This window comes from Typopeltis vanoorti, chromosome 13 (genome assembly GCF_054136105.1).
Source record: "Typopeltis vanoorti isolate ZY-2024b chromosome 13, IOZ_Tvanoo_1.0, whole genome shotgun sequence".
In the NCBI taxonomy this organism is placed as follows: Eukaryota; Metazoa; Arthropoda; class Arachnida; order Uropygi; family Thelyphonidae; genus Typopeltis; species Typopeltis vanoorti.
The window spans coordinates 42,827,222-42,840,451 of record NC_143561.1 but is presented as its reverse complement, the minus strand read 5'-3'; the positions used below and the strand labels follow the sequence as shown (position 1 = coordinate 42,840,451).

The 13,230-nt window shown below is 37.7% G+C and overlaps 1 protein-coding gene across 2 annotated transcripts in view; it reads right to left on the bottom strand.

Annotated features, from left to right (window-relative positions):
• LOC150100092 (scavenger receptor class B member 1-like) overlaps nt 1-12,973 on the bottom strand; it is a 219,697-nt gene extending 206,724 nt beyond the window's left edge. For both annotated transcript variants that reach the window (XM_090402417.1, XM_090402418.1), the window contains exon 1: nt 12,799-12,973. The gene's annotated coding sequence lies outside the window, so the exon portion shown is untranslated. The remainder of the gene's footprint in view (nt 1-12,798) is intronic.
• Between the last annotated feature and the right edge of the window lie 257 nt (nt 12,974-13,230).

Genomic DNA, 13,230 nt, shown 5'->3' with positions numbered 1-13,230 from the left:
TTACACATAGATTCCCACCATCCCTGCCATCATGATCTAGTGCGAGTACTTTCCTAATATGACTCTCTTGGGCCTCATAACCAATAAATAATGTTTGGACTGCTCATATCAAATACATTCAAGTGCAGGCCATCCCTCTTTATATAATTCCATTCTTCCCTCAAATGCACTCCACACATCCAAAAACTCATAACCATTCCTTCTACACATCAAACCATTGGCCATCATAGTCCTTAATTCAGTAATGTCATATCTCGGTAATAGACTAAGGAGTACTTTCTCAATCTTCACTCTCACTTCTTCCTGCAATCTTTCATATTCTCTCTTTCATACTGCATTTATTGCTAGTTAAATTATACCTTCAAGAACTACTATCTTTTAGTTTTCTTGTCTATTTTTCAATTGCATTAGTTAAATATTTGATTTTAACAACACATTCATCAACGGCATATAAAATATGCCGGTGATGAATACCTGATTATTATTACAGCATAACATTCCACCTGATCCAGTGCTTTCTTGTTTCTCTTTCTGATGCTTCTTTTTTTTATTGCTGAATTTTTGTCTAGGACTACTTTGGCACATTTGTTGGAATTGGGGCTTGGGAGGTTTTGAGTGGAATGGAGTGAGAAAGAAAGGTGCTCATTCCCTTTCTTTACATTATTTACTTTGTCTGTCTATAGACAGAAGACCATAGACTCAGAAATCTTGAAGTTCGCCTCAACTGACATCATTGAACTTATTATCCCATAATAAATAGCACACATTGTTTTGATAATTAGGTGATGCATCTTTTTTGCTACTTGTACATGAGAAATATGACTTCATTAATTATTTAACATTAGACTCTTCCTGGGTCTAGCTCCCACTGATGAGACCTCGATAAAGGTCAAAAATGATGTGGGTAATAATTCCCCCCCCCCCAATGCATAACATTATGCATGTCTGAAAGGATGTGCTTTGCATTATAGGATAATAAGGTAACTGATGTAAAGTCATTAGCCTCCATATACAAGTAGTCTAGTCATGAAAATACTTGATGTCAACCCTTGTTTGCTTAAACTGAAGCAAGGAATAAACAAGGGTTGACATCAAGTATTTTCATGACTTGATTTTCAGTGCTACAGAACCCAGTGAACCGTAATAGAAATGATGGCTTAATTCTACATAAATTTTGGTGCACTATCCTACCTGCCTGTCAGCAATAATCACAGAATATTGCCACAAAGAGCACCACTGTCACCTTCCATACAAGTGACTGTCCCTGTTTTGAAGGTCATTTGAATTTTAGCCTTCATTGAGTGTGTTATCTTCAAAGTTGCCTTTAGTAATGTTAGCTTCAGATGGCAAAATGTCAGGGTTGTATATATTTAATATTTAGCTTATCTAGTAAATTATCTATTTTGTTCCTGTTTCTACATAGTTTTCATTCCCGAAACTTCAACAATAGATCATTACAACTATGGAAATCTGAATATGGAAACATAACATAACATAACATTGTGATGTATTTATGCCAGGAAAAACTGGAGATAAATGCCAGTCCAAGCAGAGAGGGAGGGAGATCTCATCTGATCTGATGACTTTTGTATTACTGAGGGTAAGGATAGGTAAGTTAGCTGAGGTGCCTCTTGTGAGAGAAAGGCAAGACTGTTTTGGTGGCAGTGATGGTAACCAGATTATCTTTGCACTGTTGAAAGATGTTATGGAGATCAATGCTTAAAGTACAGGCTGAATGATGTACAAGACTGGGATGTCTGAGTACTACATGGTTTGTCAAATGAGTAGGATGAATGGATAATACTATCATCAACAAAGATGTAAATAGGATTAGTCATGATTAATGAGAATAGGTTGCATTTATGTACAGAAGAAAGATGGTAGGTGGTAGAACAGAGTCCTCAGGCACTAGTGGTGAAGCTTGAAGAGAAGGAGCCATGCGCCACGACAGCGCACAATCAGAGAAAAAGCTGGCTACCCAATCACAAAGGATGAGAGGTAGACCAAAGAATAGCAAGTTGTTTAGCACTCCCTCAATGCCAGACTCAAAACTTCTGAAAATGTCAAGAGCAACAAACATTTCAGCAAACCTTTCCATGCACGTGTCCAGTGGTGGGTAATGTATGCTAAGAGGTCAGCTGTGGACCTTAAAAGGAAGAATCCATATTGGTGGTTGCTGATTAACTGCTGAGCTTTAGGTGGTGGAGAACTTGACAACTGATAACTTTTTTCTATTTTGAGAAGGCTGAGGTGATGGTGATTGGTCAGTAGTTCAAAAGTAGACTTCTATCTCTTCTTTTTTTTTTTTTTTTTTTTGTAATAGGCTGGATATACAATTGCTTCCACACACTGGGATTAGTATCAGCTAAGTATAAAAGATTTCAGAGACAAATGCAAAACAGATATTAGATCTGGAGCACAATGCTGGAGAGATACCATCAGGACAAGAAGAGTAATATCCAACTTGGTGATGTAGGCTAAGAGATCAGCCATAGTTAGTGCTGATTACCTGCACTGCATGTGTGTGAAGAAAGGAAGGGGAGCAGAAACAGGAGACCCTACTTTGGAGAATAATGTCTTTTTTGCCAAAAAAAAAAACCCACAGCAGGTATACGGTGCTCAGATTCTGGCATAACAGGAAGTAATTTGCCTATGCAGGAGTTAGAAGAAGAGGTCAGCTTTATCTTCAAAGCTGTAACAGTAGTGCCATCTAGATGAGACAGGGGTGAAAGTGCAAGTCAGCAAAAGTTGCATCTGATGGCATTAGCAATGGACCAAAAGGTATAGCTTCCATTTGGACACAGGGAAAGTTTTCTGCTGCTGGCTTTTATGAAGTTACATTTAAATCTACTGATCGACTGTTTTGGATTTATTGTATGCTTCATCAGAGGATAAATGTGAAGATCGGATCCTTAGTGCAAGCCACCTGCAATAAGATGATTTTTTCCCTTTGGTACACTCAGGAGCGTGCCAAGGGTATTTGCTGCCTTGGTGCAAACTTTTATCGGCAGCCCTTTAAAAAAATAACTAAAAGAAATTACATGTGGCATTTATTACAATAAATAAAATACCAATGTTCCCACCCGGGTGCGATGCACCCTCGGGTTGGAGTGGCCCTGGGTACACTTCTTGTTGAACCAGAGCTTGGAAAGTGGATAAGAGTTTTGGGTAGACTGGGTGAATTGAAATCTCACCCAAATACCTACTCGCCCAGTGTAGGTATTTGGGTGAGAGGAGCAGAAGCAATAGTCAGACCATGAGTAGGTAGAGAGAAATTCCAGAAGTCATCTTACTTAGCACATTTGTAATACTAAAGGACACAAGGTTGGGAGTGATTGGAGTGGAGCACATTCTGCGAGAAAGGAGATCTGTGCAAGATGGTGATCTCAGTTGACAAAAGGAGAGGTGACCTCTTTATATCTAGAAGAAAACTGGTTAAAATGAGATCAAGTGTATTGAGAGAGTGAAGAGGGTTTACAGCATAGAGAGCATGCAAAACATTGCAATCACCTCCGCTGTGCAAGGGTGGTATGAAAATTTCTCAGCCTACCAATGAAAAAATAAAAATAATTTTGAAATTATAAATTTGTTTTTCAACATAATCTCCCTTAAGACTAATACATTTATTCCAGTGATGCTCCAGCACCATTATTCCATTCCTGTAGTGGGTCTCAGTAAGATCTGCAAAATACCCCCCTACAGCTGCAATCGCCTCTTGATTCAAAGAAAAACGCTGACCAGAGAGGAAGAGTTTTAGTTTTCGGAAGAGACAGAAATCAGAGGGAGCCAATCTGGGGAATAGGGTGGATGTTCCAACAATTCATAGTGCAGATCCCTTAATTTTCCATTGCCAAAACATCTTTGTGGGCAGATGCATTGTCCTGATGAAAGATGATTTTTTCTTCTGCAAACCAGGTCTTTTCTCACGAATTTTTTTTTCTAGTCTGGTTAAAAGATCGGAATAATATTCCCCAGTTATTGATTTACCTTTTCCAGATAATTAATAAACAAAATGCCTTTAGCATCCCGAAACACCAATGCCATCGGTAGGAAACACCTTTCCTACCGATGGAACCACTTTGTCTTCTTTGGTGCTGAACAACTGGCTTCTGTCCACTGTTTTTGGTGGACAGAAGCCTCATCCATAGTAATAAATCGATGCACAAAATCAGTTTTATTCTTGTTAAAATGCTCCAAGCACTGATCAAAGATTTTCATGCGAGTACGTTTTTGATCTGCTGTGAGCAAGTGCAGCACTCATCTTGCACAAAGCTTTTTCATTTGCAATTCTTCATGCTAAATATATATCCTACACGTTCTTTTGAAATGCCTATAGTCTCAGCAATTTCACGAGCTTTGACATGCTGGTCATCCAATATATTATCTTGCACTTCAATGATTTCTGGTGTTGTTACACTTTTTGGACGTCCTTCACGTGGATCATCTTCAAGGCTGATGTGGCCACGTTTAAACTCGGCAGCCCATTTTTTAATTGTCGAAAATGAAGGAGAAGAGTGCCCATAAACTTTTATGAACTTCAAATGAATTTCTTTTGATATTAAACCTTCTTTTACAAAGAATTTTATAACTGCACAATACTCAATTTTATATATTTCAAGGGATATAGACAACACTTTTGCTTCAGATAGCTGTATAAAATAAACTTCTTGATGGAACTTGATAAAACAAACTACTTGCAATTTCACATGGATGCTTATGACAGATGTACCAACTTAGAAAAAAATCTTGCCAATAGTACTGCCATCTATGGTCAAAATCAAGAACTTTACAGACCACCCTGGTATATGTGAAGAAAGGGGAGAAGAGCAGAACCAGGAGACCCTACTTTGTGAAATGCTACTGCTCCAATAAGTGGAGCAGTAGTCAAATGAAAGTCATCTGTTAAAGCACCTCCGTAGTGCAATTGGAAGAACGACGGTATGTTGCACCATTCGATTGGAAAAGGCCTAAGTTCGATTCTCGTCATGACGGGAGGAATCTTTATATGGACTTTTTCAATCGAAGGTGAGTTAGTCGATCTCGTGTGGAGGTAGAAGGGTTTTATTCTCCTGGAAACTCGGGTTTTACATCCCGCATACAGACAAATCGGCCCTTCAGAACACACACACGCAATTTACAGACAAAAAATACTAGCTTGGCAGCAGTGGCGTAGCTAGAGCTGTTGTCGCCTGGGGCTGTTCCTGAGTTTGCTGCCTCTCTCAATACACACCAAAAAAACTGCAAAAAGTCAAAATGATGTATGGGGAAATAAAGTAAAACACTATGTTTATTTCTGAAGTAAAAATTTAATTTCAACATTCTAAAATGTTATTTTTCTTGCTTTGTTAAAGGTAGCGAAAGAAAAGAGTGACAGGGTTAGAATGGTGAGTCTGTTGCCATGGTATGATAGAGAGGAGTTTAGAAGGAGGGCCATAATCGCAAACGACATTATGCGCAGGTTATGCAGACGGTGTGGTATGGAATTCGTGGACATGTGGAATGAGTTTGATGGGCGAAAGGATTTATACAAGATGGATGGCCTGCATTTGAATGAATTTGGCATGCGGACACTGGAAAAAGTGTTACTGAATGAAGTGAAAATGGATGTGCAGAACCAGGGAAATTAGAACTACCAAGGGAGGGTTATATGCAGACATCAGTGACACAGTTGAGTGTAAGAATGTATATAATGTACTTGAGCCAGTACTATGGACAAAAAATGGGAATGGGATATTTAGAATAACGCATCAAGATAGGGGTGGAACAAAGGGAGCACTGCACTTCATGTATACTAATGGCAGGAGTATTAGGAACAAGAAGGAAGAATTTTTGGCCTTGATTGGCTCTTCCTGGCCACAGGTTATTGGCATTAGTGAAACATGGCTGACGGAAGATGATATAGTTAGTGGGATAGAATGCGAGGGTTATAGTGTGTTTAGGAGGGACAGAGAGAATAAAATGGGGGGAGAGGTGTTATTGATGATAGCTGATGAACTGCGGCCAAGGAGAATTGAAGTTTATCAGGATAGTGAAAAGAGATCATTTGAGGCAATTTGGTGTGAGATTGAGACTGGCAGAATAAAATATACAGTTGAGTGCTGCTAGAGCCCAGGTGATGGAATAGATGGTAGAGATAGTATGCATAAACAAATTGATGAAATGAGTGGAAGGAGGGTAATTATTATGGGGAATTTCAACCATGGTAACATTGATTCGAAGGAGGAGAGGACACATGTGAGGAAGGAAATGGATTTTATTTAATTATTAAAGGATAACTATCTGAGACAGCATGTAATTGAAAATACTAGGGGTGTGAGAGTGCTTGATCAGGTAATAGCATCTCAGAATTTGACTGTAATGAATATGACCATGTTGCTGCCTATTGGTGAGAGTGATCATAAGGTCACCTGGGAAGTGGCTAAAGGTGTGGAATTTTCGGTTAAGACAGGGTATATGTGGAATTACTGTGCTGGCAAGTATGACAAGCTTAGGAGATTGCTTGGACCAGTGCCATGGCATGTACAACTGCAAGGGCTGGATGTCAATAGAGCATGGGAAGTGGTCAAGGAGCATTTACAGGAGGGTATGGCTGATTGTATACCTAGGGTCCGAATAGTAAAACAAGCAGGGGTTAAATGGATGAATAACACCATTAAGCTTGAGCTGCAAAAAAATAAACAACTGTGAGGGAATTTAAAGAGAAAGGTGACCTGCAGGCTCACGAACAGTATAAAGCACGGGCCAGAAGGGTAACGAGTGTGGTAAAAAAAGCAAAGGCGGATTATGAAAGGAAACTAGCTATACAAGCTAAAGAGAATCCCAAAACAGTTTTTTCAATATGCTGCAAGCAAGAAAAAAACTGTACACGGCAAAATGATTTTAAGGAATGACGATGGTAAGGAGGTCACTGAATCAGTCGATATAGTAGAATTACTGAGTGAGCACTTTGCAAAAGTATATCATCCAGGTGGTGACATTAAAAATGAAAGAACCATTAGTTTATACTGGAATTGTGATGAATGAAGCAGAGGTGAATAGTCTATTACAGAACCTTAATGTGAATACATCTGTGGGATTGGATGGTATACCAGTACAGGTCTTACGAGAAGCGACTAAAGAATTATCAGTGCCCTTGACCATGTTGTTTAATCTGAGTCTCGGGTCTGGTTTAGTCCCAAAGCTGTGGAAAGAGGGGGAAATAATTTCACTGCATAAAGGAGGATCCAAGACTACGGTTGCAAATTACCAACCGATCAGCATATCAGGAGTCGTTATCAAGGTCTTAGAGAAAGTAGTCAAGGGAAAAATACAGGAATAGATTGATGAAAATGAGATACTGTATGGGGGACAGCATAGCTTTTGTGAAGGGTAGATCATGCCTCAGTAACTTGCTCAAGTTTTATAACAAGGTGACGACTGAACTGGATAAGGGTAATGGGTTTACAGTGATACTGCTGGACCTGGCTAAGGCATTTGACAGGATACCATATGGAATTCTAGTCCGTAAACTACAAGATATGGGAATGGATATAGGGTTGGTGAGATGGATAGGAGGGTGGTTGATGGAGAGATATAAAAGAGTAGTTTATTCAGGAGTAGAGTCCAAAAGATGGCCTGTGACTAGTGGTGTGCCGCAGAGTTCTGTTCTTGGACCACTGCTGTTTAATTTGTTCATTAATGATATAGGGAAGGATCTAAGAGGAACAGTTCATTTGTTCGCTGATGATGCCAAGTTGGGTAGGTGATAGTGAATGCAAAAGATGTCAAAATCTTGCAGGATGACTTGGATAGATTGGAGTTCTGGGCTAAGGAGAATGGATGTCAATTTAATGTGACAAAATGTAAGGTTATGCATTTTGGGGTGAAAAGATTAGCAGAAGTATACCACATTGGGGGAACTGTACTCCAGGAGATTGATGAGGCCAGGGACTTGGGAGTGTTGGTGGATAGGGAGATGAAGCTTAGAGGGCACATTGCAAAAGTAGCTAAATCAGCTCATCAACTCACTTGGTTATTGTACCTCTGTACCAAGCCTTGATAAGACTTCATCTCGACTACTGTGCCCAGATTTGGTCACCTAGGTTCCTTCTTGATGGGGAGGGTTGGAGAGGATCCAGAGGCGAATGACTAAGATGATAGCAGGTCTATGGAATGAACCATATGAGAACAGGTTGAAGATTTGTGGGTTGCAGAAATTAGTTGATAGGTGGAAAAGAGGAGATATGATTGAGACATTCAAATTGCTAACAGGTTTCTATAGGATTAATTCAGAGGATATTTTTGAGATCAGGACGACTGGTGGTGGGAGAACTAGGGGACACCTATGGTAGCTGGGTAGCTGCCAGAGTCTGTTGTGGGTGCTATGACAGTGAGCGAGTTCAAGGCAAGGTATGATAGATACTGTGATAATGTCGTATAGTTGTGTGGACATGATGTTTAGTGCCTCCCTCGATGAGTCTAAGGACTCCCTGGAGTCGCCCGTAATAATAATAAAATCGATGACATTGTTGAAGTCTATTTCATAGTAATGTGGGTAATTCCTAATCATTTTTAATTTAGAAAAACTCCTCTCACAACTAGCAACACTTACAGCAGTTGTGAGGAAAATTCGCAGTAGTATTACAATATTTGGAACTGAGTTCTCGAGACTGTATTTTAGAATTAACTGCAAAAGTTCAAAAAGGGTCAAAGTGCTGCCCGGAGCGGACTTCCCCCTCTGCACCCCCCCCCCCCAGCTACGCCACTGTGTAGTGGTGGTGGCAGGCAATAGATGGTGCTGATGATCGGTAGTAGAGGATCGGTGGATATGGAGAGTTGTACAATAGGTGTCCTCCAGCGATGAGTCTTCAGACTCCCTGGAGATGTCATGAATAATAATAATCTATTTAAGGTTCTGGTTGGCATTTCCTCCAACTATATAAGATATGCATCACCATTCATTAATGGCACAGGGAGTGTGCAGATATGAGCTGGAGAGTTACTAGTATCAGTGACAATGTTTTGCTGTGAGGCAGCAAAAGAGGCAAGGGAACTTAGAATGATGGTAGAGAGAAATTTAAAGTTCTAAGAACATATTTTAAAGGTGATGAAGACCAGTGCTGCTGAAATATCGAGAAAGATGTTGATCAACAGAGATAAAAGGATGGCGGCTCTGTTGTACAATACCTCGATGATGGCAGATCAAGGTTTTATAAAATGGATTAGACTATAGCTGAAATACTGTACTCTAATCTCATCATCGAGATTTGAAGAGAATAAAGTAAATTTAAAAAAAAAAAAAAAAAAAAAAAAAAACTGAAACTATGAAATATTGGTTATTGGGGATAGATAATAGAACGGAATCTGCAGAGTTTGATGGACAGAAGTTGAAATGGTGATAAGTTTTTTCTTTTTGCATGATGAGAAGTAGGCATGGTATGCTGTGTTGTCTATGGTAAACTTCTGCAATAAGTCATAAAACTCAGTGTTGGAAGACTTTCATAATTCATGCAAAACCTTAATTGTGATCTCTCTCTATCTCTCTCTCCCCCCCCCTTCCTTTCAATGTGGTAGCTCACTACAGTATTCAAATGTTACTAACTGCTGTATTTTAAGCATTTACTAATCTAGTATTTATAAGTATGCAATATGGGAATTCATAGAGTTGAATATAGTGCTGTAATACAGCATTGTTATTCCTTATTATAGTATTCTATATGTGTACAGCAATCCTTCGATTAATGTGCCTAATGTGTTCTTTAAAACAAGCACATTAATCAAAACGCACTAATCGAATATAATAACCTATGGGAAAATATAATTTGTTCCTCAGATTTCTTTTTTGACCCTTAAGTTTTTTTTTTTTGGGCTTGTCAGTGATTAAATTTTCTTCATATTCTTCAAGATCTTCCCACTGTGCATCTAAATTTAGCAGGTCAGAATTGTTAGATATTGAATGGAGAACTTTTTGACAAGTTATTCATTCAGGATCTAACATGTAAGCTTTTACAAAATAACAAAGAAATTTGAATAATATCTGTTTACCAGCAGAAGGTGAGAAACACCTAAGTTGTTGTATGTGAAAGTGTATATCAGTATGTGTAATGTATTGGAATTATTTATTGTCAAATGGAAAGCTAAAATCAAGAATTATGTCAGATTAGCATTTCATGTAAAGGAATAATGGCTTAATTTATGTATTATTAAGCTATCAAAAATCATAAGTCACCAGATAAGAAATGACTAATAGGATGAACGGTCACATCTAAGCTGCAAGTGCCTATCATAACATCGAAGGCTGCAGCTTACGGGGAAGGCTGACGTAAGCGCCTTTCCTCGAAAACAACACCTAATAGCAATGAGGGAAAGCAAGGGATCAACCTAAGGGCGATGTAAGTTATGGATCATGCGAAAAACAATATAGAAAAGGAGGGCACTGAGAAGGAATATTTAAGGCAATACGCACTAAGCTCTAGGCCTTTTTCTGTTTCTTCTGGGATTTTGGAGATCAAAGACTCTTGACGAGATAGGACAAGCCGAGGGCACTATGTCGACGGACAGCTGGCTGTATTCATGACTTGCACTGCGAGGTATTCTGTGGAGACCCATACGAGAATCAACAGCTCATGCAGAATGGTGCCAAACGCTGAATGACCCACCCGAGCGAGCAGAGAAGGCTCGTAGTTCCAGTCATTTCTTGATTTGTGTCCAGTAGCAGAGAACGGAACAACTCAGTCACGAGACCTGACCCAGAGCCAGCCAAGATGAAGGATGACCTTGGTAAAGTAAAGATCCTTTTGTTTTATATCTTGAGATTGTTGATGATAGAATTTGTGTCTTGATAAAGTAAGACTGAGGACATTTTAGAGAACTTTGACAGGATAGAGTAATTAATACAGTCTATTCTATTAGACAAAGAATTGTATAGGATAAATCTCTAACTTGTATATGACTGAAGTAGTGAAAACCCTTTGTTAATTGAGTAAATTTAACTAAGAGAGAAATGAGTTGTGAAATATCTATTTAAAGTAAATGAAGGCATTCAACTTGAGTGTGACAATGTTTAATTACCCATTTGTATTATTCAAAATTTCTTCCTGAAAATTTTATATATGAATTATGAGAAAGAAAATATAAAAATGTACGAATTCACATGATTCAATCTGACAGATACTGAGAGAGAGAGAGAGAGAGAGAGAGAAATCTCAAATACAGCATTGAAAAGCCCAAAAATAATTTTATTCAGTGTTTTTTCGTGTAGCAATAACCATGACAAAATAATATACCAGTCAAGTCCAAATCATAAAAGCAAACAGGATAGTGGTGTTTCCTATTAAATTGCATTTTAATAGAAAAATTGAGGCCAGTGACGAAACCAGGGAAAATGAGTTGGGGGGGGGGGGTAAGATAGGCCAATTCTACCAAAAAATCACAACAAAAAATAGTGAAGTTTCATTACACCATAAAAGATGTAGATTCATTTTTTAATTATAATAAAAAATTAAACAAAATTAACAATTAAGTGAAAAATTTAATAACTTTATAAAGTAAAAAATTAAAACTTAAATTTTAATAAAAATTTAAATTTTATAATTTACTTTAAATTATTATCTAAGATCCCCAGGGAGTCAAGAAGTCATCGCAGGAGACTATACATCACCCACACCAGCTGTAATATTAATAAAACAAAAAATTAAAACTTCAACGAGTATTGCTCAATCTCTCACCCACACATTTAAGCTTAAATCTGAATCATACACTATGATCATAAGCATAATCCAAAAGCAATTTGTGGTGAATCAGAATAAAATGTGATCCCAGAAAATATTCTGATTAATATTTTATTTAACATAAGTATAAGATTATTATACTTAAATCCTATTGAAATTCAGTTTGCTACTGTCAGACTGCTCATTCAATTGAATGGATGCTTATAAAAGCTTTCGGTTGGTCGATTTCTTTATTATTTTATTTTATTTATTTTTTTTTTTATGGTAGTTGTAAACATGCGGTTACTCAAAAAAAAATTTTTTTTTTTTTTTTTGGCAAAAGGGATGATGTAAGAAGTTCTGCAAATTGAAAAATAAAGTCAGAATCCTGCATATTTTGAACCCTATTCCACTCCCCAACTCTACCCCGAGTTGGGGAGTCTATGAACTTCTACAGTTACACTTTCATTCCAATGTACTTTTAGTTTTAAAATGGTTACAGAACATAAGCTTCTGCCAAGATATTGTCGCATTAAAAATCTGAGGTAGTCTGGGAAAGGGAGCTGAACTTCAAAATTTAACATAACTTGTATAACAGATCGCCATTAAATTTTCAAAAAAAATTGAATATCGAGCCATTCATTATTTTTAGAATATTTCATAACAACCCCCTCAAAAAAAAAAAAAAAAAAAAAAAACTGCTTAATTCTTCGAAAATTTAAGGGCGATTGATCTGTTCTAAACTTGCACACACAAAAAAAAACCACTATAATTTGATTCGATATTACAAGAGAACGGGCAATCGCTCCATACTCTCAAGAAATATCCCTTTTCAAGAAATATCCTTCACCTTTGGTGGCTACAACAATAAATAACAGTAATCAGTTTTTCAGGTGCTGACCAGGATAATGAAGAGATTCCCTACTTTATAATTCATGCCAATTGAAAATAGCTCTTTTAGTTCCAGTTCTAAATAGTATTTAAGGGCATACATTTCAAATATTAAACCCTGTTAATGTACGTAATCATCAAAAAGGTAAAATATAAAAAATATGAATTATGGCAATGTTAGTGACACTTGCAGGGCTCGGATATACTATTTATTACTTACATGAAGGATAGTGTACGATACCCGTGAAATAGCATGCCATCCAATCATGAACTGCATGCGAATATGTAGATCGCAATTCTCCACAATTAAACTCAGACTCCTATGATTTGAGGCACACAGTTCGCTTGCTGTTCACAAAACATATGATACTTTATCACATGGCTCAATAACACGCAGCTGCATCCCATATTGGTCACATGGTTTTGTCAACGCTTGCCACAGCTCAGCAACCAAGACAACGGATAGTAATCAGAAATGGCGATTTGGCATGAAGTGTACAACACACCAAACTCGAATATGAAATAATAGAAAATATAGGCTAAACAACATACACATATCTATAGCTTAAAATAATACGCATGCAGAACTGCAGAAAAAAAGCAAATATTTAAATGGTTTTGCAAAAAGTAGTTCCTAATATTATAAGGAAAA